The sequence below is a fragment of the Lutra lutra genome, chromosome 13 (assembly GCF_902655055.1).
Source record: "Lutra lutra chromosome 13, mLutLut1.2, whole genome shotgun sequence".
Classification (NCBI taxonomy): domain Eukaryota; kingdom Metazoa; phylum Chordata; class Mammalia; order Carnivora; family Mustelidae; genus Lutra; species Lutra lutra.
This window is the reverse complement of record NC_062290.1, coordinates 53,330,914-53,356,463: the sequence shown is the minus strand read 5'-3', so window position 1 is coordinate 53,356,463 and position 25,550 is coordinate 53,330,914. Positions and strand designations below refer to the sequence as shown.

The 25,550-nt window shown below is 35.8% G+C and overlaps 1 protein-coding gene across 1 annotated transcript in view; it reads left to right on the top strand.

The window, feature by feature from the left end:
- LINGO2 (leucine rich repeat and Ig domain containing 2) overlaps window positions 1–25,550 on the top strand; it is a 792,006-nt gene that overhangs the window by 252,299 nt on the left and 514,157 nt on the right. Inside the window, 1 exon segment of the mRNA XM_047700796.1 lies at window positions 3,689–3,774. The gene's annotated coding sequence lies outside the window, so the exon portion shown is untranslated.

The following is a 25,550-nucleotide window of genomic DNA, read 5'->3' as shown; positions in this document are numbered from 1 at the left end:
AACAAGCTGTGATAAATACAGACACTTGAGTCTTGCCCTAAACTTGTTCAATCAAAAATCTGCAGTTTGACGTAGTGATCCGAAGGGGCACATGCACCCGAATGTTTATAGCAGCAATGTCCACAATAGCCAAACTATGGAAAGAACCTAGATGTCCATCAACAGATAAATGGATAAAGAAGATATGATACACACACACACACACACACACACACACACACACACAATGAAATACTATGCAGCCATCAAAAGAAATGAAATCTTGCCATTTGCGATGACGTGGATGGAACTAGAGGGTATTATGCTTAGCAAAATAAGTCAATTGGAGAAAGACAACTATCATATGATCTTCCTGATATGAGGAAGTGGAGATGCAATGTGTGGGGTTTGAGGGGTAGGAAAAGAATAAATGGGACAAGATGGGATTGGGAGGGAGACAAATCATAAGAGACTCTTAATGTCACAAAACAAACTGAGGGGGGTGGGGGGGAAGGGGTGGAGAGAGGGTGGTGGGGTTATGGACATTGGGGAGGGTATGTGCTATGGTAAGTGCTATGAAATGTGTAAACCTAGCGATTCACAGACCTGTACCCCTGGGGCTAATATTACATTATATGTTTATTAAAAAAATAAAAAATAATATTAAAAATGCAGTTTGAGGGGTGCCTGGGTGGCTCAGTGGGTTAAGCCGCTGCCTTTGGCTCAGGTCATGATCCCAGGTCCTGGGTTCGAGCCCCACATCGGGCTTTCTGCTCAGCAGGGAGCCTGCTTCCTCCTCTCTCTCTGCCTGCCTCTCTGCTTACTTGTGATTTCTCTCTGTCAAATAAATAAATAAAATCTTTAAAAAAAAAAATGCAGTTTGATTAATGTGCATATAAATATCACTCATATATCTTTCAGTTGGAGAAGCAATGTTTTAAACCAAATCAAACCAAAGATGGAGGAAATAAGTAAAATTTAGTGGGGTTGCACATATTCTAGTGGAATGACTCAGGTAAAAAATAAGAAGTGTTGCAAAAAAAAATTAAAAAAAAAAGTGTTGCTAGTTAAAACTAATCAAATTTTTATATGTCACTGTTTTGTGTTAGTAAAACCAAAGCGTATGTCCTCTAATAATACTGCTGCCTCAATGGTACAAGCTTGCTTCAGTGTTTTTGACAAAGACTGGTTTCCCTTTTAACATGTTGTTGGTCAGAGCTACAGGTAGGACACAAGTGATTGAAGGAATTTTAAATATTTCACCCTGGCCTGTGCGTACTCACAAAATTCCTGCTCAAATCCAAAATTAATAGTACATGTGTATCAGCTTTTGTGTAGTGGATCCACCCTGGGAGTATTACAGTGAGGACTCCTTTAGAAAGTGATGTAAAGTAATGCATATAACTATAGTCTTTACTGCTTGTTAAGGAAAAGCATAAATAAATAAATCTGTTTTATTTTTTTAGTGGGAGTTGTTTTAATATCTCAAAAGAGAAGGTGCACATGTGGGAATATGAAAACAATGATTCTTTTATGATTTTCTATTTACTAGTTCTTTAAAGGCAAGATTCTTTTGTCTTCCTTTCAGGAATGAATAAAAACAAGAATAATTAGTTAGAATATATTTTAACATGTATCCATTCATCCATACATTCATTAAGCAGGAATTTTTAAGTAGAGGCTGTAATCCTGTCCATATGGATTCCACATTCCAGTGAGGAAAGGAGATTATAGAAAAACAAATTAAAAATACGATTATAGGTTGTGATAGGAGGGGAATATGTTGGGATTTCAGGAAAAACTTCTGAGAAAGTGACTTGAACTGAGACCCTAAGGTATAAAAAGGATCCAACTGCAGAGTATTCCAGGTTTGATTTCCTGAAAAGCAAAGTCCTTTGGTGTTTGAGACCAGGATTTATTATGAGAAGAGCATATAGAAACCCAATAAAAATGAGAGAAAAATTGTATAGTATCTGAAAGGTAGACTGTAGCCTGTTCATGTCAGAGTTTGTAGGCCATGATAAGATAATTGGATTTTATTCCAAGTACAATACAAAGCTACTTAGAATTTTAAGCAGGGTAGTAAAATTGTGATTTGTGCTATATAGTCTACCCTGGCTGGAGTATGAGCAGTAGATTTTAGACGAGGTCATGAGCAGAATCAGAATAGGTAGAAGGCTTTGCACAATTCTAGGTGATCAATTATGGTGGCTTCATCTGGTGAGAGAAGAGAGCTGTATGGATTCTAGCTATATTTAATGTACATAATTACCATGGAAAAGGAAGTTAATTAAAAAAAGATCTTCACATTTCTGACTTGAGTACAAAGCATATGTGTTAATTTCCTATGAAGTAGGGACTACCTGGGAAGGCATGGGAGGAAATTTAAGAATTCAATATCAGAGTAAGTTTAAAAGGTAGTAGATACCTTGGAGATTAAGACAGTGGGCTCTGGGGAAGGTTCACATCCTACACTAAGTGGTTAATAGCAGTGGATCTTGAGTAATTTACTTGAGCTGTGCCTCTGTTTTCTCAACTTTAAAAAGAGGGAGGTTAATAATCCCTACCTTACAGTGTTGTTGTAAATATTAGATAATTCCTGTAAAATGGTAAAAGCAGTTACAAGCAACAAAATAATAATTATCATCATTATGAGGGCTTACACAAGGAGTAATGTCAAGTAGAAAAGCTGGCATACAAGTTTGAGGTTTGAAGGAACATGACTGACATTCCAGTTCTTTTAAGAAAGCGTTATTATCAAATTAACATGTTGTACTCCTTCAATTTATACAATGTTACATGTCAAGTATATTTCAATTAAGGAAAGTGGGAAAAAAAGAAAGCTTTTCACCTCATTTACTTACTTGGAGTTAATAAAAACTGTCCTATGATAGCTTTTACTTTGTTGTTTTTTTGTTGTTTTTTTGTTTTTTTTTTTTGTTTTTTTGTGGTCAACTTACCTTTCTCCTTTAACCTTTTCTCTTTCCGTGGGTTGTGCAGGAAAGCTGACACAGAGCTGGAAAGTAGCAGAGAAAGAGTCATCAAGACAATGGAAAATTCAGATTCTAATTCAAAGAGAACATTTCATTTCCCCTTTTCAACTTTACAACTATTCCAAAAGTAGATTTTAGCTTTTAATTGATTGTATTGAAATTTTCTGCATAAATAGACCATAACTATTTTTGATAACAGATTATCAGATTCATCCAGTGATTAACTACTGAAACCACAAGGGATAATCTGGGATTTGCATGTTGACTTCATTGTCAAATTAACCTTTGAAATGGCAGGTTGATTGATTGACACAGCAAAAATACTTTCTCTTTCAGGTCTACATTATGACAAATTATAACAAAATACCATTTTTACTTCTGGAGTAGAAGGTTGATTTCTTTAGCTATATAAATGTATTTGAACATGAGTTTGATCTATTTATCTATTTAATAAAAAAAGAAAGGAATTTAATGAATGCCTGAATGGTAGATATTTTGTCATGTTCTGAGAATTCTAATAAACATGACAGTGTACTTTTTTCAAGATGCAAAACCCCAAATATGTGAAGTGGCTTAGTCCCTTTTGTTTCTTTAAAACCTTTTTAAAGTAGGTGCTACGTAATTTTGAATTATTGTTGTGGTCATTATTATATGGAGATCCTTCCAGAAGCAAGTATCCTTTTTTAAACATCTTTTCTTCATTTATTTTTTGGTAGCCTCAAAACGGAGTCATGTAAAGAGGGTCAGAGACGAACACGAAAAGTGGCCACCATCAGCATGAGGAGCCCAGCAAGTCAGCCTGGTGAGTGGGAAAAGTGATGCATGGTTATCTTTTTCGTGTGTCATTAAATCTGCTGAGATTGCTTTTTATGCAAAAAGTCCTCATAGTTTACAAACAAAAATGAGAGTGTATAAAAGGAGAATGTCTATGACATTGATTCTCATTACCTCAAAGACCCTAGGGAGATGGTTTTTGTCAGGAATAGTCACAGCATTTTGTTATAAACAGACGTAGTGTGACAGTTGCTATGTGACCTTGTGAAAGTTGCTTAATTCTTTGAGTCTTAGCTTCCTTTTTTGAAAATAGAGATGATGGGGGCGCCTGGGTGGCTCAGTTGGTTGAGCATCAGACTCTTGGTTTCCGCTTAGGTCATGCTCTCAGGGGTCTGAAGATCAAGCCCTGTGTTGGGGTTCTGCTCTGGGCATGGAGCCTCCTTAAGATTCTCTCTTGCCCTCTACCTCTCCCCCGCCCCTGCTTGCACAGGTACAAGCTCTCTCTCTCTCTCTCTCTCTCTCTCAATGTTTACTGAATATTTCCACACGCCAAGTACTAAATGCTGACTACTGCATTGTTTTATTGAATACTCAAAATGCTAAAGGGTAGAAGGTATTATTGTTCTGATTTAACAGATGAAGAAACTGTACTATTGAAAAATTATGTGATTTGTCCTTAAATCACAAATTGCTCTGATAGTTGAGTGTAGTCCTGTCTGATGCCAAAGTTTCTGTACTTGTATTCTTTCAGAAAGTCAAGAATCATTTATTGGGTAGCTAACAAATGCCAAGCTTCTCTTAACTGAGATGCCATGCTATTTCCGGAATAATAATTGCTTAGAATATAATAACTATATATTCATTAGATGCATTATAATTTACAAATAATATATGAGTAAGTAATTTTGTTTATTATTGATATACCCTATATGGAAGACAATGTGGGGATCATTATGTGTATTTTACAGATGGAAAAATTGAGGTCCCAAGAAGTTAATTGTCTCACTGGGTGTCTTACAGGCTCAGTGATCTTCAGAATCCATGGGTTAAGGGTCATGTTTTTGGTGTGTGTTTTTTTAAATTTTTATCTAAATTCCAGTTAGTTAACCTAGAATGTATATTTGCTTCAGGGGTACAATATAGTGATTCAACATTTGCATACAATACTGTACACAGTACCCATTACAGCAAGAGCACTCCTTAATCTTCAACACCAATTCAACCCATCCCCCTACCTACCTTCCCTCTGGTAACCGTCAGCTTGTTCTCTATAATTAAGAGTATGTTTGTGATTTGCCTTTCTCTCTCTTTTTTTTCCTTTGTTTATTTGTTTTGTTTCTTAAATTTTACATGTGAGTAAATCATATGATATTTGTCTTTCTCTGACTTATTTCACTTAATATAACACTCTCTAGCTCCATGTATGTCATTCCAAATGGGAGGATTTCATTCTTTTTTTATGGCTGAGTAATATCATATATACCATATCTTTACCCATTCTTCATGGTATTCTTGATGGCTGTGTGGGCTATTTATATAATTTGACTATTGTAGATAATGCTGCTATAAACTTTGGGATGCATATATCCCTTCATCCATTCGAATCCATTGCAGACTGAATGTTTTTGCAAACATTAATTACCAGAGAAATAAAATGATTAAAAGGCAGACACAGAATACATAGATCCACTTATTTATTAGTTGTCATTATTCTGCAGACTTAAAATTATAAAATGGCTATGAAATGTTTTAGTGCTTTCTCTCTGTAGTCCAATTCCATACTCCTTCTGGTGTAGACCAGCTAACATTTGCAGATTAACACTAGGCTGTAGAGCAGACAGTAAGCCTTACAGCACGGGTAGAGCTACTATGAGGCAAACATCATGTTCAGTCCCAGACCTTTGTTCTTCAAATCTAGGTCTTTTCCTGTTACTCCACAAGACCTCAACATATAGCAAGAAACCTGTGTTGTGGTCTAAGGTATGAGAAAATCAAATTCCCAACTGTTCAAATGAAATAGATGCAAGAAAACTGACAATGACAAAATAACTTTAAAGAGTTATAGGAAACAGTCAACATGAAAAAAAAAAGTGGAAAACAATTAGAAAGTTTATAGGAATGATTTCTTTTAAATTTACTTATCAGAAACAAGAACTAAAATTTTTGATATGTGACATATTGTTAAAAGACTTTCTCAAATATGAGGCTTTTTCCTCTTTTCCTTTTTATTTATTTTTGGAAAAGAAAAGTTAGGTTGTATTTAGAAGACTGGGCCTTATCAGTTCCCAAGCAGCATATAGACCTTGTATAATTCTAAGAGATAAAAGTGGAACTTGGCCAGCTATGAAATGAAAATGAACTCATCTCACCGCTATATTGAAGGGGCCTGAAAATAAATGTTACTTGTTCATTTCAAAAACTACTAAAGAAAATTGCAGCACTTTTGGTACACAGTAAGATGCGTATTGCGTCAGCAATGAAAATTTACTTTGTAAGATGGTTTTGTGGCTTTCTCAGTTTTACTGAAATGGATCCAAATATTTACATGTGCTATTTTATTAGTAAGTATTTTGCTATCTGTGTCAAAGTGGTAGTGCACAGATGTTCAGGAATAACTTTGGTTGTGAGTAAATATTAGAGGAAGATTGAATTTTTCTCCAAATGATGCTGATGGAATTTTTTTTTTGTCATAGTTTAAGATACCAGAAATAGTTGTTGTTTTAATGTTCTACCAACTTAACTGTGCTTGATGAAGCTTAAAATGGCTATAAGGGCATGGAGAAGGGTGGAAATTTATGACAGCATTCAAAACTGGGACTTTCAGCCAATCTATTATTATCTTCTGGGGAGATTCCACATCACTAAATAAAAATTCACAATCTGAAGTAGAGCAAAACCATGGCTTTAAATAATATAGAGCCCTTTAAATAATATAGAGCCCTTCACTTACTTTCAGCTCCCTGACTCAGAGATTCAAGAATTGTGTCACTGAAAAAGTTAGGTAGTCATACCTGCACATTCCTCTTTAGTCAGTGCCCAAATCCATTCAAGAATTATCCCTCCTGCTCCCTCTGAAAAGGGCAGAGAAGAAAGAAGGACTTAGAGAAGTGTATTGCATCCAAGCAGAAAGTTAGGTAGTCCCAATAGACATTATATGTGTGGTAATAATATGACCAGAAACAGTAGTACTACATGTGTATGTGTTTCTTTAATACTTATTAGATCAGGATCAGGAGAACAATAGTTGGGAGAGAAGAGTCTCCATGAACATTTTAGCAGAAGTGATTTATGTGAGTTCTTGCTACTTATTAGAATTTAGGCCTGAGGTTGTTCACAGTCTACTTTTCAACAGTGAGGCACGGATGCTTTCTGCTAAAAACCAGGTTGTCTGTAGGATCAAGAGCTAAGAGTCATTCTTATGACATATTTGTTGAGAACACTACCCTTCAATAGATTTTTATCACACTTTCTAATCAGTAACAAGCAGTAACAGCAATAACAAAGCCAAACATGGTTTAGATAATGTTTCCTTGACACAGGACATGAAAGCCTCAGAGGTAAAGCAAATGTAGGACAATGAATTAATGCAGAAACAAGAAAATTACTTTAGGAAAACTTTTGTCATTCTTACAAATGCATTGATTGACTTAGAAATAGAAGCCATAGGAATTGAAAAAGTTGAAAGGCAAAGGACTGAAAAGAAACAGAAAATGTAACAGAAGAAGTAAATCTGCCTTTGGAGGCAAAAAATAATGTCATCAGATTTGTAGAAAGCAAACTGAAGAAGTAGTCCTAGAATGCAGAGGACCAAGACAAATGAGAAAATGATGAGAGAAAAAAATGACCAACATGGAAAAGAAAAATCAAGCATGCAGATGGTTATTTGTGAACAAAGAGAAAAAGAATAAATAGAAGCAAAGCAATTATCAAAGAATCACTAGGGAGAAAAATCTTGCCTAAGAAAGAGATAGGAAGGGTTTCTACAACTCTAGATTTCATTTACTAACATTTTTTTCATATTGTACCAGAATTTTCTGCTTAAAAATTAGGAAAATCCAACAGTAAACAGACAGATTATTTTGAATCTGATGGTTTTGGGGGTTTGTTTGCTTGATTGTTGTTTAGTGTTTCGTGCTTCTAGATTATAAGATGCTTGTCCTATTTAGTCTTCCTTGTTTTCCTTAAACAATTTTGATAATTTGTGTTATCCTAGAAAAACTATCAATATGGAGTAATTGTTCATGAATGAACATATATTTAGAAAAAAAAACTCAGTGTCAGTGCACCAGTAGAATAATTAAGTGGTTTTAATTTTTTCTCTAAGTCTCTTCTTTTTTTTTTGACGTAAAAAATAATCATATATCATTGATCAATTAAAGCTTTTATTGAAATATACTTAAGAACAGTACACAAATAATAGGTGAACAACTCAATAAATTGTTACAAAGCCCAGAAATATGTGTCATAACCCCTCAAATTAGGAAATAAAATATAACCAACAAAATTAAAGGTGCACTTTTTTCTTTCTAATCAGAAATCCCAATCATCTATAAAGTAAGCACTTTCCTGAATTTAATACTGTACATTATTTTACATTTTTTGAGTTTTATGCAAATGGACTGATAGAGTTTGTACTTGTGTGGCTTGTTGATCTCAATATTATTTATGTGAGATTTCTATGTACAGGAGTAATTTAATTTTCAAAGTATATATACTATTCTACTGTGGCTGGTTTGTGGTGCTTCCAGCCTTATACATGTCTTTTGGGGCATATATGTCCACATTTCTGTTGGATGTATGATTATTTATGTGTGATTTATATGTTCATTTTTAGTAGATAACTGATCATTTTCTGAACTTGTATACTAATTTATATTCCCACTAGCAGAGGATATGAATCCTTACCAACACTTAGTAATTATCAGGGATTTTTATTTTAGCCATTCTGGTGGGTGTGCTGTGGTATCCCATTGTGGTTTTAATTGACATTTATTTCCATAATGACTGATAATTGTGGTGTTGCTACCCCATATCAACAATTCCCTTGGTACTCCCAAATTAAAAGGCAAATGGGGATTTAGAGGAGTAATTCAGAAAGATGATAGTTTTATCTACCTCAACTGAATGAAGATTTGATCTGAAGAGAACTAAAATTCCCCTTTACCTAGGAAAAAAATTTTAAAGTATGTAATAACATATGTTATCAAATGTGTGCAAGGCCAACAACCTCATTCAACTTAAAATTCAGCTTACGAATTTGCTGAACTTCTACTTTCCCTTCAGCTAATTAATAGAATGCAATCTATCAATTTTGTCTTGTTTCATTGGGTACAAACCAGTCTTATGACAGTAGGATCACAGCTGAATGGTGATGATTAGAGTTTCTTGAAAGAGAGCAATTGTACACTCCATTTCTGTGTTGGGAAAACTAATTATTTGTCCAGCCATTTGAAACTAGGGATGGCACATGGGCAATAGGCGTGAAAACAGTCCAGGAGGGGAGCATGCCTGTCAGATTTTGACAGAGGGCCTAGGTTTTTCACCTATGAAGCAAGTGTGACAGCTCCATCACTTTCCAGGCATTTCCTCTGGTGGCCTATGCAATGGTTCATTTGCTTCTAGTACTATTAGTTTTCAAACAGTATGAGAGCTTGGCTAATATGTTATTGAGACAATTTAGATGTGCATAATCTGATACTATGTTGTGAAATGGCATGCTTTATTTTTAATGAAACCACATTATCAGAGATTAGCTAGATCAGATTTGTGGTTGCCAGAGGTGGGGTGGGGGGGGTGTTGGGTGAATGTGACCAAAAGACACAGACTTCTAGTTACAAGATAAATAAATAGTGGAGATTTAATATACAACATGATGAGTATAGTTAACACTACTGTATAGTATATTTGAAAACCGTTAAGAGACTAAATGTTAAGAGTTCCATACATGAACCTCAATCACATGCAGACACTCTACTCCCATACAGCTTACCACCCTTGTATATATAGTGTGTATCCATTAACATGTTTATAACTATTTTTTATGAATTTGTCTTTAAATCTTACAGAAAACAAAGTGTGAAGTTATAAACCAAAATTACAATAATACTGTTATTTATATTTGTTTGTATATTTACTTTTACTGGAGAACCAGTAAGTGTTCCTGTCAGCATTGTCCCTACTGTATTGTTTGCTAAAGTATGGTGGAAGGGAGAAAAAGCCAAGAATGGGTCAACCAAATTGAAGTTATTTTTATTTGTAGATCAAATCCTCCTATTTTGTCTCTGTGTCTTAGCACCAGAGTTAGTCTGGAATTAATTCTTTATAACCAATAATTTTAGTAATGTTTAATCAATGTCTAGTGACTTTTGCATGATTAAGCAATATACATGTGGTATAGAGATGTCTGGGTAATTATACTTATGCCTTTTGTTAGATTTAGTAAAAGAAAGAAAACTGGAAAATCAAGTAACAATTTGATGAAATCAGTGCTCTACTAAAAGTGTAAGGTAGTGAGCTATTATTAAATTTTCCATAGCCATGTTCTCACCCTAAAATAAAAACCTGACATATGGTCTTAACTAAGAATTTCTGAAAGCGTTTATTAACAAAAGAGTAAAGAGAATTGAAAGGAAACATGGAGATTATGATCCATTCATTCAGGCATGTCCATTTTCCCCAAGTTGTACCCTGATGTCATTTATAGATTTCTCCTGGAAAAATGGCTTCCAAAACAGGAACACTTGTAATTAGTTTTCCATAAAGTGTGTTTAATCTGTGCTAAAGACACAAAATCACTGGACGTATCAGTCACGTAAAGAAAATGAAAAAAAAATTAGTGCGAATTATTAAAAAGGGAAGATATGAATTCCCATTCATCCAAACACCTATAACATAAAATTTATATTTAATTTTATATTCATGCATGTTTATTCTTCAAGAAAAATGAACATATAAAAGCCCTTCAGAATGTATTATTCTTCTGGTAGAAAAAACAAAGAGAAGTAGCTATGTTGTAACATTGGAATGGAGTTTATGTCAACCACTATAAAGCTTAGATTCTGTGATACACAGAATTCCTTTGCTTTATTTACTTAGAAGGAAAAAATATCAAACTTGGTACTCTGAAATCAGGGTTCATGTCATAGACTAGTAGGATTATGAACTGAGAAAAGTTTCCCTGAGCAGAATGCCAGTTTCTTTCCAACCCTAAGTCGTAGGGAAATGTTTTATCTTGATGGATTCTGTAGAAAGTCCTAGCAAGATATTGATGCAGAAAATTCATAGGAATATTCTTGATACAATGTCACTGATGGATTCTTATCTTATAGAGACATAATATGAAGTACATTAAAATGAAAACAAGCTTGTTTCCTGTAACTTCAAATAAAGAAAAAAAAGTAATTTTTATTAGGACAGGAAGAAGTGAATAATAAGATACTTTAAATTTATAGGTTCCCTTAAAAATTTTTTTCCTATCAACTGTACTCAATTAAAACAGCTAACATAGACTTGTACTAATTTCATTAAATCACTATGTAATTCCTTCACTTTCTTTTTTTTCATCATTGAATTATAAACTCGATAGCTCAGTTTGGCTCCTCCCTCTCATGGAAACCATATCAACTGAGTATTTTTTCCACACAACTACACACACTCAAGGGCACATGTGCACACATGTGTGCACGCGTGCACACACACAGACACACACACACACATTTGTCTATAAGTTCAGGCAAAAGTCGATGATTTTGCATTTATGGCAGTTCAGATGACCTTTCTACAGACCATTCTCTTCTAACTTCCAAGGCTAAATCTTTCCTATTTAACTCATGTAACTTTGTCCTTTCCTCAGCAGAAATGAAAATACTAATATACTGATAATCCAAACTATCTATAGGCCATATTAGAAGAGAGGTGAATGTTTTCCTCATATTCACTTTTTATTCCTTTTCTCAATGTGGTTTTTTGTTTGGTTAGTTGGGTTTTTGTTTGGGGTTTTTTTGGTTTGTTGTTTGTTTTTGCCTTGTGATGCAGCGTTTTTCTTTCTGACATCTCACTCCTTTAATAAATCAATTATATTTTAAGTATCAGATAAAAAAGTATTTGACAGGGGGGAGGAGTCAAGATGGCGGAGAAGTAGCAGGCTGAGACTACTTCAGGTAGCGGGAGATCAGCTAGATAACTCATCTAAAGATTGCAAACACCTACAAATCCAACGGGAGATTGAAGAGAAGAAGAACAGCAATTCTAGAAACAGAAAATCAACCACTCTCTGAAAGGTAGGACTGGCGGAGAAGTGAATCCAAAATGACGGGAAGATAGACCGCGGGGGGAGGGGCCGGCTCCCGGCAAGCGGCGGAGCAACGGAGCACAAAATCAGGACTTTTAAAAGTCTGTTCCGCTGAGGGACATCGCTCCAGAGGCTTAACCGGGGTGAAGCCCACGCGGGGTCAGCGTGGCCTCAGGTCCCGCAGGGTCACAGAAGGATGGGAGGTGTCTGAGTGTCGCAGAGCTTACAAGTATTAGAACAGGGAAGCCGGCTACAGAGACAGAGCCGAGGAGTGAGCTCTCAGCTCGGGGTTACCTTGAACCGGTTGCAGGCTCGGTCAGCTCGGAGCGCGGCGGGAGGCCAGGGTGACGGGAGTAATTGGGTGCTGTTCTCTGAGGGCGCACTGAGGAGTGGGGCCCCGGGCTCTCGGCTCCTCCGGGCCGGAGACAGGGAGGCCGCCATCTTCATTCCCGTCCTCCGGAACTCTACGGAAAGCGCTCAGGGAACAAAAGCTCCCGAAAGCAAACCCGAGCGGATTACTGAGACCGCCCCAGGTAAGGGCGGTGCAACTCTGCCTGGGGCAAAGACGCTTGAGAATCACTACAACAGGCCCCTCCCCCAGAAGAGCAACAAGAAACCCAGCCAGGACCAAGTTCACCTACCAAGGAGTACAGTTTCAATACCAAGGAGAGCATCAGAATTCCAGAGAAGGAGAAAGCAAAGCACGGAACTCATGGCTTCTCCCCATGATTCTTTAGCCTTGCAGTTAATTTTTTTTTCTTTTGTTTTTCAATTTTTTTTTCTTCTTCTGCTAAATTTTTTTAACTTTTACCCTTTCTTTTTTAACGTTTTCTAACTAGTTTATCTAATATATATATATATTTTTTCCTTTTTATATTTTTTCTTTATTGGTTTTCTTTTTTAATTGTTTCTTTTTTTTCTTTTTTTTTTTTTCTTTCTGAACCTCTTTTTATCCCCTTCCCCCCCCTCACGATTTGGGATCTCTTCTGATTTGGCTAAAGCATATTTTCCTGGGGTTGTAGCCACCCTTTTAGTATTTTACTTGCTCCTTCATATACTCTTATCTGGACAAAATGACAAGGCGGAAAAATTCACAACAAAAAAAAAGAACAAGAGGCAATACCAAAGGCTAGGGACCTAATCAATTCAGACATTGGTAATATGTCAGATCTAGAGTTCAGAATGACAATTCTCAAGGTTCTAGCCGGGCTCGAAAAAGGCATGGAAGATATTAGAGAAACCCGCTCGGGAGATATAAAAGCCCTTTCTGGAGAAATAAAAGAACTAAAATCGAACCAAGTTGAAATCAAAAAAGCTATTAATGAGGTGCAATAAAAAATGGAGGCTCTCACTGCTAGGATAAATGAGGCAGAAGAAAGAATTAGCAATATAGAAGACCAAATGACAGAGAATAAAGAATCTGAGCAAAAGAGGGACAAACAGCTACTGAACCACGAGGGGAGAATTCAAGAGATAAGTGACACCATAAGACGAAACAACATTAGAATAATTGGGATTCCAGAAGAAGAGGAAACAGAGAGGGGAGCAGAAGGTATATTGGAGAGAATTATTGGAGAGAATTTCCCCACTATGGCAAAGGGAACAAGCATCACAATCCAGGAGGTTCAGAGAAGCCCCCTCAAGAGCAATAAGAATAGGTCCACACCCCGTCACCTAATAATAAAATTTACAAGTCTTAGTGACAAAGAGAAGATCCTGAAAGCAGCCCAGGAAAAGAAGTCTGTAACATACAATGGTAAAAATATTCGATTGGCAGCAGACTTATCCACAGAGACCTGGCAGGCCAGAAAGAGCTGGCATGATATATTCAGAGTACTAAACGAGAAAAACATGCAGCCAAGAATACTATATCCAGCTAGGCTATCATTGAAAATAGAAGGAGAGATTAAAAGCTTCCAGGACAAACAAAAACTGAAAGAATTTGCAAATACCAAACCAGCTCTACAGGAAATATTGAAAGGGGTCCTCTAAGCAAAGAGAGACCCTAAAAGTAGCAGATCAGAAAGAAACAGAGACAATATACAATAACAGTCACCTTACAGGCAATACAATGGCACCAAATTCATATCTCTCAATACTTACCCTGAATGTTAATGGGCTAAATGCCCCAATCAAAAGACACAGGATATCAGAATGGATAAAAAAACAAAACCCATCTATATGTTGCCTACAAGAAACTCATCTTAAACCCAAAGACACCTCCAGGTTTAAAGTGAGGGGGTGGAAAAGAATTTACCATGCTAATGGACATCAGAAGAAAGCAGGAGTGGCAATCCTTATATCAGATCAATTAGATTTTAAGCCAAAGACTATAATAAGAGATGAGGAAGGACACTATATCATACTCAAAGGAACTGTCCAACAAGAAGATCTAACAGTTTTAAATATCTATGCCCCTAACGTGGGAGCAGCCAACTATATCAACCAATTAATAACAAAATCAAAGCAACACATCGACAATAATACAAAATAGTAGGGGACTTTAACACTCCCCTCACTGAAATGGACAGATCATCCAAGCAAAAGATCAACAAGGAAATCAAGGCCTTAAATGACACACTGGACCAGATGGACATCACAGATATATTCAGAATATTTCATCCCAAAGCAACAGAATACACATTCTTCTCTAGTGCACATGGAACATTCTCCAGAATAGATCACATTCTCGGTCCTAAATCAGGTCTCAACCATTATCAAAAGATTGGAATCATTCCCTGCATATTTTCAGACCACAATGCTCTGAAGCTAGAACTCAATCACAAGAGGAAATTTGGAAAGAACCCAAATACATGGAGACTAAACAGCATCCTTCTAAAGAATGAATGGGTCAACCAGGAAATTAAATAAGAATTGAAAAAATTCATGGAAACAAATGATAATGAAAACACAACGGTTCAGAATCTGTGGGACACAACAAAGGCAGTCCTGAGAGGAAAATATATAGTGGTACAAGCCTTTCTCAAGAAACAAGAAAGGTCTCAGGTACACAACCTAACCCTACACCTAAAAGAGCTGGAGAAAGAACAAGAAAGAAAGCCTAAACCCAGCAGGAGAAGAGAAATCATAAAGATCAGAGCAGAAATCAATGAAATAGAAACCAAAAAAACAATAGAACAAATCAACGAAACTAGGAGCTGGTTCTTTGAAAGAATTAATAAGATTGATAAACCCCTGGCCAGACTTCTCAAAAAGAAAAGAGAAAGGACCCAAATAAATAAAATCATGAATGAAAGAGGAGAGATCACAACGAACACCAAAGAAATACAGACAATTATAAGAACATACTATGAGCAACTCTACGCCAACAAATTTGACAATCTGGAAGAAATGGATGCATTCCTAGAGACATATAAACTACCATAACTGAACCAGGAAGAAATAGAAAGCCTCAACAGACCCATAACCAGTAAGGAGATTGAAACAGTCATCAAAAATCTCCAAACAAACAAAAGCCCAGGGCCAGATGGCTTCCCAGGGGAATTCTACCAAACATTTAAAGAAGAACTAATTCCTATTCTCCTGAAACTGTTCCAAAAAATAGAAATGGAAGGAAAACTTCCACACTCATTTTATGAGGCCAGCATCACCTTGATCCCAAAACCAGACAAGGATCCCATCAAAAAAGAGAACTACAGACCAATATCCCTGATGAACACAGATGCAAAAATTCTCGCCAAAATACTAGCCAATAGGGTTCAACAGTACATTAAAAGGATTATTCACCACGACCAAGTGGGATTTATTCCAGGGCTGCAAGGCTGGTTCAACATCCGCAAATCAATCAATGTGATACAACGCATTAATAAAAGAAAGAACAAGAACCATATGATACTCTCCATAGATGCTGAAAAAGCATTTGACAAAGTACAGCATCCCTTCCTGATCAAAACTCTTCAAAGTGTAGGGATAGACGGCACATACCTCAATATTATCAAAGCCATCTATGAAAAACCCACCGCAAATATCATTCTCAATGGAGAAAAGCTGAAAGCTTTTCCGCTAAGGTCAGGAACACGACAGGGATGTCCGTTATCACCACTGCTATTCAACATAGTACTAGAAGTCCTAGCCTCAGCAATCAGACAACAAAAGGAAATTAAAGGCATCTGAATCGGCAAAGAAGAAGTCAAACTATCACTCTTCGCAGATGATATGATACTCTATGTGGAAAACCCAAAAGACTCCACTCCAAAACTGCTAGAACTTGTACAGGAATTCAGTAAAGTGTCAGGATATAAAATCAATGCACAGAAATCAGTTGCATTTCTCTACACCAACAACAAGACAGAAGAAAGAGAAATTAAAGGAGTCCATCCCATTTACAATTGCACCCAAAACTATAAGATACCTAGGAATAAACCTAACCAAAGAGACTAAGAATCTATACTCAGAAAACTATAAAGTACTCATGAAAGAAATTGAGGAAGACACAAAGAAATGGAAAAATGTTCCATGCTCCTGGATTGGAAGAATAAATATTGTGAAAATGTCTATGCTACCTAAAGCAATCTACACATTTAATGCAATTCCTATCAAAGTACCATCCATTTTTTTCAAAGAAATGGAACAAATAATCCTAAAATTTATATGGAACCAGAAAAGACCTCGAATAGCCAAAGGAATATTGAAAAAGAAAGCCAAAGTTGGTGGCATCACAATTCCAGACTTCAAGCTCTATTACAAAGCTGTCATCATCAAGACAGCATGGTACTGGCACAAAAACAGACACATAAATCAGTGGAACAGAATAGAGAGCCCAGAAATAGAACCTCAACTCTATGGTCAACTCATCTTCGACAAAGCAGGAAAGAATGTACAATGGAAAAAAGACAGCCTCTTCAATAAATGGTGTTGGGAAAATTGGACAGCCACATGCAGAAAAATGAAATTGGATCATTTCCTTACATCACACACGAAAATATACTCAAAATGGATGAAGGATCTCAATGTGAGAAAGGAATCCATCAAAATCCTTGAGGAGAACACAGGCAGCAACCTCTTCGACCTCAGCCGCAGCATCATCTTCCTAGGAACTTCACCAAAGGCAAGGGAAGCAAGGGCAAAAATGAACTATTGGGATTTTATCAAGATCAAAAGCTTTTGCACAGCAAAGGAAACAGTTAATAAAACCAAAAGACAACTGACAGAATGGGAGAAGATATTTGCAAATGACATATCAGATAAAGGGCTAGTGTCCAAAATCTATAAAGAACTTAGCAAACTCAACACCCAAAGAACAAATAATCCAATCAAGAAATGGGCAGAGGACATGAACAGACATTTCTGCAAAGACGACATCCAGATGGCCAACAGACACATGAAAAAGTGCTCCACATCACTCGGCATCAGGGAAATACAAATCAAAACCACAGTGAGATATCACCTCACACCAGTCAGAATGGCTAAAATTAACAAGTCAGGAAATGACAGATGCTGGCGAGGATGCGGAGAAAGGGGAACCCTCCTACACTGTTGGTGGGAATGCAAGCTGGTGCAACCACTCTGGAAAACAGCATGGAGGTTCCTCAAAATGTTGAAAATAGAACTACCCTATGACCCTGCAATTGCACTGCTGGGTATTTACCCTAAAGATACAAACGTAGTGATCCGAAGGGGCACGTGCACCCGAATGTTTATAGCAGCAATGTCTACAATAGCCAAACTATGGAGAGAACCTAGATGTCCATCACAGATGAATGGATAAAGAAGATGTGGTATATATACACAATGGAATACTATGCAGCCATCAAAAGAAATGAAATCTTGCCATTTGCGATGACGTGGATGGAACTAGAGGGTATCATGCTTAGCGAAATAAGTCAATCGGAGAAAGACAACTATCATATGATCTCCCTGATATGAGGGAGAGGAGATGCAACATGGGGGGTTAAGGGGGTAGGAGAAGAGTAAATGAAACAAGATGGAATTGGGAGGGAGACAAACCATAAGTGACTCTTAATCTCACAAAACAAACTGAGGGTTGATGGGGGGAGGGAGGTTAGGAGGGGGGGTGGGATTATGGACATTGGGGAGGGTATGTGCTATGGTGAGTGCTGTGAAGTGTGTGGACCTGGCGATTCACAGACCTGTACCCCTGGGGATAAAAATATATTATATGTTTATAAAAAATAAAATAAAAAAAAGTATTTGATAAATTACCTCATATTAGGTTGAAACTAATGGTCAGGCTTTACTTTATAATAGCATTTTCCTTTAGTAAGGAATATTGCATATCTATGCAAGAAATTATAGGCTATCATGGGAGATACTAAAGGTGATATTTAGTTGCTCTAAAACTTGCATGATCATAAAATTTGTTGTCCAAACTCAGAAATCCTTCATAGTGAAAAGGGCACTATTAATAATTGCATAGGGCTAGCAGTGTAAACTGGCCAGTGCCTGGTAAATCAGAGCAGATGGCCCTTCAACTTACAATGTAACTTTCTAGCCTAAGTTTCTCCATCCAGAGTATCCAGCCCTTCATGTGGTTCCCACAATTTACAGACATATGCTGTTTGAAAAACTTCGAGTCTGAGCAAATGGAGGGAATTGCTCATTAAGGTGTCCCTGAGATGACTTAGAAATTTTAGGATAGGCAATTTTCCAAATATTTGTAACAGAAAATATGGTCAGTATTAGTATAGTATGTGGTTAATACAGTCTGTGGTCCCTTGCAAAATGTACTGAACTTGATGTCTGATCTTTTCTATTCTTCAAAAGCCAAATTATGATATAAATCCATGTTACTTCATTGAGCCTCTACTCCTTGTCTATAAAGTGGTGCAGGAAAGTAATTAAAAAAGAAGATGCTTAATAATATTTCCAGAACTGATTGTTTATAAGTATGAGTAGGAGTTATGATAAGCTTTCCTGTTTCCAGTAAATAATACCACAAACTAAAAAAGTCATTTGTATACAATTGATGTGAATTTTTAGATCCCTCGAATAATGATGTAAGAAGAAGGTGACAGGAACCTTCAACTTCATGTCCTCCTCCCCACCCCACCCCCAATTTGGTATATTTATTCATGTACCGAGTGTGCTTGGTGCCTGTTGAAAATGAGATGCTATTGAAAACTCCAGTATAAGATTTTTGGGTGAGAGTATGATGAATGTTAGTGCAGCATGTGACCCATTTATTGATCATGGAATGTAAATAAGGGCACTAGTTTTTGTTTTATTGACTCCTAAAACATGATTTAAAGCATGTTGTCTCTAATGATTCTGTATTATTTACACTGAAAGAAGAATACCATTCTGGAGACAATGGAATGGCTTCTGACAACAGTAATGACTACATAATTGTTCTCTCTTTGCCTATGCAGTGATGGGTATGGTTAGTGGTTAGGTTCTCTCAGTTCACTCAGTTTCTCTGGTTCTAAGATAAAAAGGTAGTATGAGCTAGGACTAAGGTTAAGCAAAGATAAATGTAAGTATTGGTATTAAGTTAGGAAACTTTGGGAAAGAAACTTTAGGAAAGAACCGATACAGTTTTAGAAGCTAACAGATCACATTTCAAATTTTGGCCCCACTGATCCCACTGATACTGGTTTTGGAAACTTAGACCCAATTACTTATCTTCTTTGAGTCCTAGTTCCCTCACATGTAAAATGGACTGTTTCTATTTCAGTCATGGAATAGTTGAGAAAATTATATAAGATAAGTAAGTAGAGCTGTTGCAGTCACTGTAATGTTACAGATCTCATACCATTTCTTGCTTGACTATCTTGAACAAATACAATCAGGCACTGCTACTTCAACCACTTTTCTTTGGATCTTGATTTTTTTTCTTAATCTTTTTCTATAGTAGACTCTTACAAACTATCCCCATGCCCTTGCTACCCTCCCACCCCCAGGGAAATCATTAATGACACTAATTTGCCAGCTCTACTGTCAGACTAGCTGATTTATCAGCTGGTGAGAGTGACTCCTATTTTTCAGGACACCAGTGCCAAATATTTGATACTCAGTAGAGCAATTGCTTTGCATCCTAAAGAATCCAACATTATTTTTTTTATTGTTTTTCAGGGGTTTTTAGTCATTTGTAATTAAAAGAAATAAATACGTGTTCGGCCTAAGTCATGGGTAGTTTATTTGATGCAAAATGTGTTCAACTAATGAATCATTGAACATTATGTCAAAAACTAATGATGTACTATACCTTGGATAATTGAATTTAAATTTAAAAAAGATGATTTTGGGAAAGGAAAGGAAAAGGGAAGGAAAAGGAAAGGAAAGGATACAAAAGAGAAAAGAAAAGAGAAAATGACTAGGAGAAGCCCTGTAGATTTTTAGACAGTGAACCTACTCTGTATAATACTTTCACAGCAGATACATGTCATTATATACTTGTCAAAACTGAGTGCACAGCTCAGAATGAAACTGAATGTAAACTATACACCTTAGCTAATAATAAGGTATCAACATCAGCTCATCAGTTGTAACATATGTATCACACTAAGGCAAAATGTTACTAATTGGGGAAACCAGATGTGGAGGTAGGGAGATATGGACCATCTGTATTTCCTACTCATTTTTTTTTTCTGTAAACCTAAAACCACCAAAAGAAAAAAAGTCTTTTTAAAACAACAACAACAACAACAACAACAACAAAGTGTTATGATCTTTGACAGAATAAATGAAAATGTAAGATGTCTTACAAGGCTAGAGCATACCATTTTCCAGAAATCCCCCAAATAACTGACAGTGAGGGATGAATGGTTGAGGGGGGAATATGGAGGTTGTGGAAGACTGCTTGTATAACACTTTAGGCTCCCACTGCGGTCGATCAAGAATTGTCTTTTTATCTCAACATTGTGTAATATGTTCCAAATGCCCATCTGGAACATTATTTTGATTTGTATTCCTTTAGAATCAACTTCAATTTCCAGTACTATCTTCTATCATTTTATGTTGTTATAGAGGTGAATCAAATATTTGTGGCAGATTAGATTTCTCTTTGTATGAGGGGAAAAAAGAAAAAGAAGATGACAACAAGGAAGGAGAATCAGGAGTGGATCATACTGTAGTTGCAATGGTATTTAGGTACTTTTAAACTATGTCAATTAATTTGTAAAGTTCCTCAACTTTTAAAATTAATTTTTAATAAAGTTGTAGTTAAGAGGGAAAGAGACATGGGGTTCTAGACATTTTTAATCTATTTGCATTATGAGGTGGAATTCTTGATAACTTCTCTTTTTTCTAAGTTTTTATTTAAATTCCAGTTAGCATACATTAGTATGCTATTAGTTTCAGGTGTACAATACAGTGATTCATCACTTCCATATATCATCCAGTCCTTATCAGAGCAAGTGCATTCATTAATCTGCATCACCTTTTTAACTCATGCCCCCCTGCCTTCTGTCTGCTAACCATCAGTTCTCTATAATTAGTAGTCTGCGTCTTGGTTTGCCTCTCTCTCTTGTTTTTTCCTTTGCTGTGTTTATAGCAGCATTATCTAAATAGCCAGATTATGGAAATATCCCTAAAGTAGTCCACTGACCTGAAGAATGGATAAAGAAGATGTGGAATATATATTCCACATCTTCTATATATATGCATCTTCTTTATCCATTATGGATTATTGGATTATTGGATTAATGGATTATCCATTATAATGGAATATATATATATATATATATATATATATATATATATATATATAATGGATTATTACTCAGCCATGGAAAAGAATGAAATCTCACCATTTGCAACATGGTTGCACCTAGAGAGTATTATGCTAAGCAAAATAGGTCAGAGAAAGACAAATGCCATATGATTTCACTCATATGTGGAATTTAAGAAAGATAACTTATCTTTTTTTAACTCTCACCACTCCCTCCCCCTTGCAATGTATCCTGCAGGCTGGGAGAAATATCTTAACCATGGAATACTATCCATCTTGAAATCCCTTCTCAAATACCTATACCCTAAAGGGATTAATTCCCAAAGGGAGAAGTAAGATGTCATATCATAAATGTACTGTATTTAACATTGTCTTTTCATTGAAAGAAACTTTTTCTACCTGCATGGCATAAAGATTTCAGTTTTCCTCATTTTTTCCCCCTACTGCGTTCCATTCTTATGAGTAATCCTAGTTGTATCTTTCATTTTTAGGAAGTAGCCTGTAATCCAGATTTTAAAAAGCCTTGCTCTACTGCAGGACTGTTTTTACTATTGAAAAATATGTTTAGGTTTAGCATAAAGCTAGATATTTCTAATAGTTCTTGGAAAGTTTGCAAACACACCCATCTTTCATTTATCCAGAGGTCATTTATTTTACAACCTTGACCACCAGGGACAGGGCTTAGATTGTAAAGGGATTCTGAGATTTAAGGGCAGATAGATACCACACCTCATGTGGGGTTTTCCACACTATATATTTGCTCTTATATTAAGCATAATAAGCATAATTCTAACTGGTTCTATCATCTGGTTTTCCAGACTACAGAGAATTGGAAAGGCAGAGTCTGCTTAAAGGAAATGAACTAGCAGCATTAAAAAGGGACAGCTGACAGAACAGCAATGGATAAAATAAAAGACACTTAAATGCACAGATTAGAAAATTTATAAAAAATGAAATTACTGTGATACTGATGTAAATCCTTTAGATAGCAAAAAATAAATATATGTCTAGTTTTTTATGTTTAAGAAAGACATGAATATGGGATACCCTTTTAAAAATTGATTGATGCAAGTCAGCTGCTGGTTTCTTCTGGACATGTTGGTTCATGTTTATATGCTGTCTTGAGCAACTTCAGCAGCTATTTTATTTGGGAGTTAATATGCACATATACTATCTTTACTTCAAACTGCAGCATAAGATGATATTACAATAAGATGATCAGTATAGAAATTTGAAGTCTTCCAAATATTGCTACTCTTTTAAGAATGCCAGATGATGATACATTCATTTGGTCAATACAGTGTTTTCTGAGAATCTTCTATGGACCAGGAGTAATGATTCTAAGAGCGCAACTGTGAACAAGACATTAGCCTAACATGGAGGAGCAAAAGTCTATATTTGACCCTGGGTCCACACTAATCTTCATGCCCAATGTCCTTTTACCCACTCACAAACTTTAAATGAAGTAATATAGATGGAATTTTGTGGCACCTGGTAGAGGCTTAATCAGTGTTCATTGGTATGATTGAACTCACAGTTCCATTTATTCTTCTACCAACACAATGAGGTGAAGATTCCTACAATCCCTGTAGACCATCCACAGGTTACTAAATATCTTGAACTCAGCTTCATTAACTCTAAACTAGGTATATGAAAATACCCAGTTTATGAGCTTATTGTAAAGATTCAAGAAAAACAATTACATATGAAATACATAGTATTTACAATGAGCGTGTTCCATACTAGTCTTTCATTTTTAATGTTATTTACTTTAATTCCAGTGTAGCTAACGTCAGTGTTATATTATAATATAACACACAGTGTTATATTAGTTCCAGGTGTATAATATAGTGATCCCACATTTCTATATATTACTCAGTGCTGATCAAGATATGTGTATTCTTAATCCCCTTCATCTCTTTCACCCATCCCCCTACCTACCTCTCATCTGGTGACCATTTGTTCTTTGTACATTAAGTCTGTTTTTTGGATCATTTCTCTTTTCCTTTGTTTACTTGTTTTCTTTCTTAAATTCTACATATGAGTGAAATTATATGATATTTATCTTTTTCTGACTGGCTTATTTCCCTGAACATTAAACTCTCTATACTCATCCATGTTGTTGCAAATGGCAAAATTTCATTCTTTTTTATGGATGAAAAATATTCCTGTGTGTGTGTGTATGTACCACCTTTTCTTTATTCATTTACCTATTGATAGACACTTGGGCTGGCTCTCATACTTGTAAATGATGCTGCAGTAAACATAGGGGTGCATATACCCTTTCATACTAGTAGTGAGATTACTGGGTCATAGTGTAGTTTTATTTTTAATATTTTGAGAAACTTCCATACTGTTTTCCACAGTAGCTCCACCAGTTTGCATTCCTACCAACAGTGCACAAGATTCCTTTTCCTCTACATCCTTGACAACATTTGATGTTTCTTGAATTTTTGATTTTAGCCATTCTGACAGGTGTGAGGTGATACTTCATTGTAGTTTTGATTTGCTTTTCTCTGATGATCAGTGCTGTTGAGCATCTTTTCATATGTCTCTTGGCTATGTGTATATCTTTGGAGAAATGTCTATTCATGTCTTCTGGCCTCTTTTAATTGGATTATTTGTTTTTTGGATGTTGAGTTGTACCAGTTCTTTATGTATTTTGGATAATAACCCTTTATGAGATAAGCTATTTGCAAATATCTTCTCCTATTTGGTAAGCTTTTAGTTATGTTAGTTGTTTCCTTTGCTGTGCAGAAGCCTTTTATTTTGATGAAGTCCCAAGAGTTTATTTTTGCTTTTGTTTCCCTTGTCTCAGGAAACATATCAGAAAAATGTTGCTATAGTTGATGTCAGAAAAATTACTGCCTGGATTCTCGTTGGGATTTTACAGTTTTGGTTCTCACATTTAGGTCCTCAATCCACTTTTTGTTGTTTTTGTTTTGTTGAGATGGATGTTTTCTTTTCTTTTTAATTTATTTTTAGGTATTTATTTAAATTCCAGTTAGTTAACATACAGTGTAATATCATTGCCAGGTGTACAATGTGTATACTGTAAGGAAGTGGTCTAGTTTCATTCTTTTGCAAGTAGATGTCCAGTTTTCCCAACACCATTTATTGAAGAGACTGCCTTTTTCTCATTGGATAGTCTTGCTTCCTTTGTCAAAGATTATTTGATAATATAATTGTGGGTATATTTCTGGGTTTTCTATTCCATTCTATTGGTCTATGTGTCTGTTTTTGTGCCAGTATCATATTGTTTTGATCACTACAGTTTTGTAATATATATTGAAGCCTGGAATTGTAATACTTCCAGCTCTGCTTTCATTTTTCAAGATTGCTTTGGCCATTTGGGATCATTTGTTTTAGTTCTGTGAAAATGCTATCAGTATTTTTACAGGGATTGCATTAGACGTATATGTTGCTGTGGGTAGTATAGACATTTTAACAGTATTTTTTCTTCCAGTCCATGAGCATGGATTGTCTTTCCATTTCTTTGTGCCGTCTTCAATTTCTTTCATCGATGCTTTATATTTTTAGAGTACGGATCTTTCATCTTTTTGGTTAAGTTTATTCATAGGTATTTAACTATTTTTGGTGCAACTATAGATGGGATTGATTCCTTCATTTCTTTCTGCTCTTTCATTATTAGTGTATAGAAACAAAATGCATTTCTGTACATTGATTTTGTATCCTGTGACTTTACTGAATTCATTTATCAGTTCTAGTGATTTTTTTTGAAGAGAGTCTTTGGCTTTTCTATATTAAGTACCATGTCTTCTACAAATAGTGAAAGTTTTACTTCTTCCTTACCAATTTGGGTGCCTTTTATTTCTTTTTGTTGCCTGATTGTGGTGTCTAGTAC